Raw genomic sequence first — 6,820 nt, 5'->3', positions numbered from 1 at the left:
AGGCAATGCTCTTAACCGCTGAGCCATCTCTCCAGCATCCTGACCTCTGTTCTTAACACGCCACCCAGTGTCCCCGGCTAGCCGTTATCATGGTCAAAAAACCAGCATCTTCATATGCCTGTGTGCTGTCTGTTTCACAAGCCCAACATCCCCCAAGAGGGGGACCAGAGTTCTCTGGCCATCTGCTCATGGCACACAGTAGGCATACCATAAAGATGTCACCTCGGATGTATTCTGTTTAAAGTAGGTGGGAAACCAAGTTGGAGCCATGTGGTCTCCATGTGGTCTGGAGTCAGTGAAGGGATTGTCTTTCTCAGAGGCGATCACTGCCTGTGTTATTGGGCCCATTTCCTGGCATCCTACCTGAAGCTGAACCTTCTTGTTCTCATGGGGTCCACAGAAAGTCGAGAGGGAAGTTTCTATGCTAGGTATTCCAAGGGAGATAATAGACAGACAGACAGATTTATAAGAGCATTTTAAGAATTAGGAAGGTCTTAGTCATTGCCTAACTATTGTTTCATCCAGTTATATTAAGTCACTGGACCTAGGATCCTCGACCATTAGTAACTTGCCTGTGACCACAGAAGTTCTTGACTAAGGTCAGACTATCTAGAAGTCGGGTCCCTGCACTGAAGTCCAGGGGCCTGTGTGTAACAAAGGGTTCTTATACTTGACATTACAACTCTAGGTCTGATGTTTCCTGACTTTGGGGAGCTATAGAAAAGCACTGGGGTGACCCAGACTGTGGTCTGGTGACAGTGTTTGGGAGAAAGGCTTTGAAAACCACCAAGCACAGCCTCCAATCGAAGCTAGTAGGCCAGTGCAGAAAACCAGAACTTCGGGATGCTACTGGCGATGATCTTCCAACTAACGGTGTTTCATAGGCAGTACTTCATCCCCCAAATAGGCTTCATCTTATTCAGGAGGAAGCCTAGACCACAAATTTTCACCTCTCTCTCACACCTCCCTTTTCCCCTCCTTCCTTGACAGAATCTCTAGCCCAGGCTGCCCTCACATACCATACTGAAAATGACCTTGGACTTTCCAATCCTTCTGCATCCACCTCCCCAAGTGCTAGGGATACGTGCATATACCACCATACTAGGTACTGGGGATCAAACCCTGATCTAAGTGAGCACTCTACCCACTAAACCACACCCCTCATCCCTCCCTCATCAGTTTCTCATGAAGCCACTATGTCAAGTTGTGTGCCTGCTACACAATGTTTTCTTTCTTTCTTTCCCCAACATAATATTTTTATTGAATCTTTGGGATTCATTTGGGTGCATTCAACAACATGCACCCAGACCACGCCCACTTACCAATCCTTCATGTCTGCCCCACCCTTGTGACCGCCTCCCCCTGAAAAGAGTCCAATCTGTGTTATCCACATAGACTGGAGCAGGATCAAATTGTCAGTAACCTGCCCCTTCAATAGAACTAAGTCCTTCCTTTCCTGCACCTGCACGAGAAGCCATCAAATGTGTATGCATCCTTATCACATTCTTTTAGAGAGTTCTATTCAATGACTTCTTATTTTTTTACCCTGGGAGTAAGATTAGCGGGGTAGGAGCTGTCATAACAGTCTTTCACAACACTCTTTGCAGCTCCCTTGCTCTTTTTGGGCCACTGACATCAGCACAGACCAAAGCTGCAATAGGACCTTGGCCCCAGACATGGCCCTTGGCAGCATCATGGATTCTGGCATCAGTGTGGCTTCAGGTTGCAGCACAGACCACAGACATCTGCATGGCCTTAGATGGTATCACAGGGCCATGGACATCAACAGCAACATTCAATCCCCCTGCTGCATCGGGTCCACTGAGCCACAATGGCCCTTAGCAGCAGCATGGATCAGAGACATCAGCCTGGCCCCAGGCGGCTGCATGGGCCACTCACTATAACACAGCTCCTGGCTCATAATATTTTCTTGATTGTAGCTTTTAATTGAGGTGCTAGAACAGTGGTTCTCAACCTGTGGGTCATGACCCCTTTAGGGGTCACATATCAGCTCTCCTGTAATATATATTATTACATATGTGTTTATGGTCTTTTTTATGCACTTATTTTTATTCTACGTATAAGAGTGTTTTGCCTCCTTTTGTATCTATGTACTACCCGTATACAGTGCCCATAAAGTCCAGAAGAGGGCATGTGATCCTCCGGAATTGGTGCTGCAGGCGGCTGTGGGTCACTCCTGTAGGTGCTGGGAATCAAACCCTGGTCCTTGGGAAGAGTAACCATCACTCTTAACCACAGCACCATCTCTTTGCCCCAACCTGGTCCATCTTTCCAGGCCCTCCTGAAAGTGAATATCATCGTCCACTATTGACGATGAGCCTAGAGCTGGAGACTTGCCTTCCCTTACAGCTGGATGTGGAGGAATTCCCAAGACTTCTCAGGGAGGGAGAAGTGGTGCAGCTCTTTCCTACGATCCTGTCCATCTTCTCTCCCCAGGGCCCAGAGGTCCTGCAGCATTTTCTACTAAACTTTTTGAGAACTCTTCTCTGGAGACAAAGTTCCTGTAATATATATAATATATATATTATTTATAACAGTAACAAAATTACAGTTACTAAGTAGCAATGAAATAATTGTATAGTTGGGGTGGCCACCATATGAGGAACCATATCAAACGGTCCCAACATTAGGAAGGTTGAGAGCCACTGCTCTAGAAAGTCGGGTGGACAGACAGGGTAGAAGGTGAAGAATTCAGGATGAAAAATATGAGTATGCAGGAGGGGAATGCCACTGTAGCATGGGAGACAATTGTTTTTACTTATTTTACTGCACACACTTGAGACATGGAGACAGGGAAATGCATCACTCTGCAGACACTGCTGGTAGGGCGAGAAATGGGACGGGAAACACACGGAGCCCAGAGTGCATGATGAAGTGCTGGTCTAAACAATTACAACAGAGAAACATTAGTTTCCAAAGGACTGTGGACATTTTAGACAAATAAAATATCTTATAAGTCTTTAACAACAAAAGCCAAACAAAAGAGTCACAAGCAATGAATGAAGTTTGTGTGTTAGAAAGCCTTGTTAATAGAATTGCCAGATTCATAGGTCTGTGCCCAGACAAAGAATGGGCAGGTTCTAGACTTAAGCCCCGAGAAGGCAGAGTGGGCAGAACTGATGTCTCAACCTCTGGGAGTGTCTGTGCCTGGGAGTTGGGGTGAACTTGGGAGCTGGGTGCTTGCAAAAAATGTTTCTTGGAGCAAACTTTGTCTCCAGAGAAGAGTTCTCAAAAAGTTTAGTAGAAAATACTGCAGGACCTCTGGGCCCTGGGGAGAGAAGATGGACAGGATCGTAGGAAAGAGCTGCACCACTTCTCCCTCCCTGAGAAGTCTTGGGAATTCCTCCACATCCAGCTGTAAGGGAAGGCAAGTCTCCAGCTCTAGGCTCATCGTCAATAGTGGACGATGATATTCACTTTCAGGAGGGCCTGGAAAGATGGACCAGGTTGGGGCAAAGAGATGGTGCTGTGGTTAAGAGTGATGGTTACTCTTCCCAAGGACCAGGGTTTGATTCCCAGCACCTACAGGAGTGACCCACAACCGCCTGCAGCACCAATTCCGGAGGATCACATGCCCTCTTCTGGACTTTATGGGCACTGTATACGGGTAGTACATAGATACAAAAGGAGGCAAAACACTCTTATACGTAGAATAAAAATAAGTGCATAAAAAAGACCATAAACACATGAATCTCATCTCACCATAAACCTGGTAGCAGAGGCACACAGGCTGGGTCTCCATCACATCCCGACCACTGCTGGAACCAAGAAGATTCTTTGGTGCTGTGTTAGTGGGGTCTTAATGCTGTATTTATTGGGCTCTTTGGCACTGTGTTTAGTAGATTCTTTAGTGCTTTTTTAGTAGGTTCTTTGGTACTGTGTTTAGTAGACTTTCTAAGGTGCCATCCACTTGGATTCTTTTTTTTACAAAATATATTTTGTTTGCTTTGGGTGTGTGTGTGTGTGTGTGTGTGTGTGTGTGTGTGTAGTTTACCCTTTTCGTGTATCTTGTCCTTGGGTTGTGTGCCCTCTTGGGTTCATGTGGATAGGCCCAGCACCCACACATCATTCTGAAAGCTGGCCCACGCCAACTCACCTATATCTCCTATACTTCCTGCACATAACAGGTGCTGTGCAGGAGGCCTGCATTTACATTTTGGCCTTCTACAAGGCAAGGACCATAGCCCTCAGTGCAGGCAGATTCCACCCGGGGTAAAACTGTGATAGGTTGAGCAGACTGGAAGACTCTCAATCAGCACGAATCTTTGGCATCCCATTGCAGTTTCCTGGACCCAGCCTTGGTCCTGCATGGCCTATCCCTACTACTAGCTTTTGGCATGTAAAAGAACGGCCATTGTGGATCTCATCCACATCTTTGCTCACCAGGGGCCCTGCCTGCACTCCCCCCCTCACACACCACTGGGTGAAGACCTTCCACTCTCAAGAGTCCCCTCCTTTAGGAAGCCCAGAATGGCCACTCTACAGCTGGATTTGGCCACCTCCTTCTCCCACAGCTGCCCCAGATGGAACACATCCATCCACAGGTGGGATCATTCATCACAGGTTGCTCTGGCCACCAACACAGATGGATTTAACTACCCACAAATAAATGGTCATCCCACAGGTTAAATCTGCCAGTCCCAGAAGGACCTGACTTTTGACCTCATTCACACTACCCACTGTCTGCAGCTCTATCCCGGGCTTGTGTGACCAGGACAGCTGTGTTTCTTAGGTCCCAGCCCAGGTCAGGCACATAGAGGGGCCTCAGGGGATGTTGTAGATCTCTAAAGGACAAAGCGTTTGTTCCATTTGACACACCCTCTAGATTAAACTGTCTGGAAAAAGGTGGGAATATTCACACTACATTTGAGAACTTAGCGTCCCGCCGGCATGGTAACCCCCAAACTAAGAGAAGCCCCCGTCCACAAGGAAGAATTTCACCATCACCCAGCTCCACTGCCCAAGAGCCAAGCGGAGTAATTATATCTCAATAATTGTTTTGCAGTGTAGGATTTATAATTACTAAATGCGTGATAACTGCGTCTTAAATGCCCGTGCTCTTTAAAAAACCTAATTTATAATGTAAAAAGCTGACACTTCTCCTCGGGCTCTATTTTATCTTGTCGGGAGTCATGGAAGGGTAAGTTATCGAAGCCCTTTCTTTTCCATTCGCCTTAAATCCAGCGACAATTAATGTGCCCAATTTGATTATAAACCGCACAAATTAAACAATAAAGAGCTGTCTAATGAGAAATTAATTATGAGGCTGGGAAGGGGAGCCGGGCTGGATGGAAGCAATAACTCACGGGCCATGGCGGCGTGTGTCAGGCTTAAAGGAGATGGAGGGTCCGCTCCTCCATGTGTGTCTTTGCTGATAGGACCCATCACAGATCAGTTGATCCAGAAACCATAACAGCCTAGTAATTGAAACTGCTGAAATCAATAGTGCTGACAGCCTTAATTAAATTAAATATGGCCATGATGGGCTCCCAGCGCCCGGCGGCGGCGACGGGCCACTTGACCCTCCGGCTGTGCCCGCCTGATGGAGTGCAGTCACCGAGTGATGGATCTGACCCCAGGGGACAGTTGGGGACCCGGCTCCTGCTGAGAGAGGCTCCAAGCAAATAGAGTAGCCACTGTCGCCCCGCCTCCTGATGCCTGGCCTGCTGGCCGCCTGGTGGCTGAGCTGGACAGCGACTAGGAAGCCTTCTGCTGGGGCAGGCGCTCTGCTTTTTGGGAGCTGGGAAGTCTGCTCCCTGTGATGTGGCGTTCAAGTGTGCAGCAGAGCCTCTTGAGTACAGGAGGGGCTGGGGAAGGTGCCCAGAAATCCCTGTAGGCAGGTGTTTTCCTACTGGCTTTTGGGGAAAAATCAGGGGCTCTGGCCCAAAACCAGGACAGGAGAAGCGGGTCAGGGTACAGTGTGATGCCAGGCTACCACTGAGGACCCACGGGCTCCTGGAAAAACTTCCCAGCCTTGCCAACCTTCCCTTTTTACTTCTGCATGCTGGGTGGGTGCAAGGGCATGAAGCTACACTGGTTAGCTGTGTAGAACTTAGAGCCTGGAGACACAGGACCTGTGAACATGGAGGACCCCGTTTGGGTTCCACGAGCATCAGGTGACACAGTGAGCAAGCAGGGGCTCAGGTGGTACCATGAGTGACCCAGACTCTGGACTCAGAACCTCTGACCCAAACCCAGACTCTGTTCTTCCATGAGCACTGCTCATGACGAAAGCCTGTTCAGTGTTTGACAAGCTCTTCTTTCCACCTGGCCCTGTGATGAAAGGGTGTGGGTTATTAGCCCCATTTCGCAGAAGAGAGAACTGAGGTTCTGAGCAGTTAGTCAACTCACTCAAGGTTAGAGAGTGGTTGAGACCCTGAGCTACAGTTAAAACCTTGCAACCCAAGTAAAAGGGGGCCTAAAACTTGAAGTTGAGGTCTAGGGACCAAAGGAACCCCAAGTCTTGGGCTGGAAGGGAGGCTCTATTGAGAAACTAACTCATCTGAGCTCCGAGAATCTGGAATCTTCCCTCTGCTCCAGGTCCCATGGAAGAAGAAACAAAGCCAACAGCAATTCTCTATGCTTTGGTTTTATGATTGATTTTCTTACAACCCACCGCACCCCATCATTGAGTTAATTCTACGTGAGGTCATGTGCTCGTGTGTGTGCAAGAATGCGGTGGTGCAGAACACACCGCAGATGCTGTTTCTTAGGTGCCTTCCACTGTGCAGAACACACCGCAGATGCCGTTTCTTAGGTGCCTTCCACTGTGCAGAACACACCGCAGATGCCGTTTCTT

The sequence above is a fragment of the Microtus ochrogaster genome, unplaced genomic scaffold (assembly GCF_000317375.1).
Source record: "Microtus ochrogaster isolate Prairie Vole_2 unplaced genomic scaffold, MicOch1.0 UNK5, whole genome shotgun sequence".
Taxonomy (NCBI): domain Eukaryota; kingdom Metazoa; phylum Chordata; class Mammalia; order Rodentia; family Cricetidae; genus Microtus; species Microtus ochrogaster.
The sequence above is the reverse complement of the archived record's forward strand: the minus strand, read 5'-3'. Positions refer to the sequence as shown.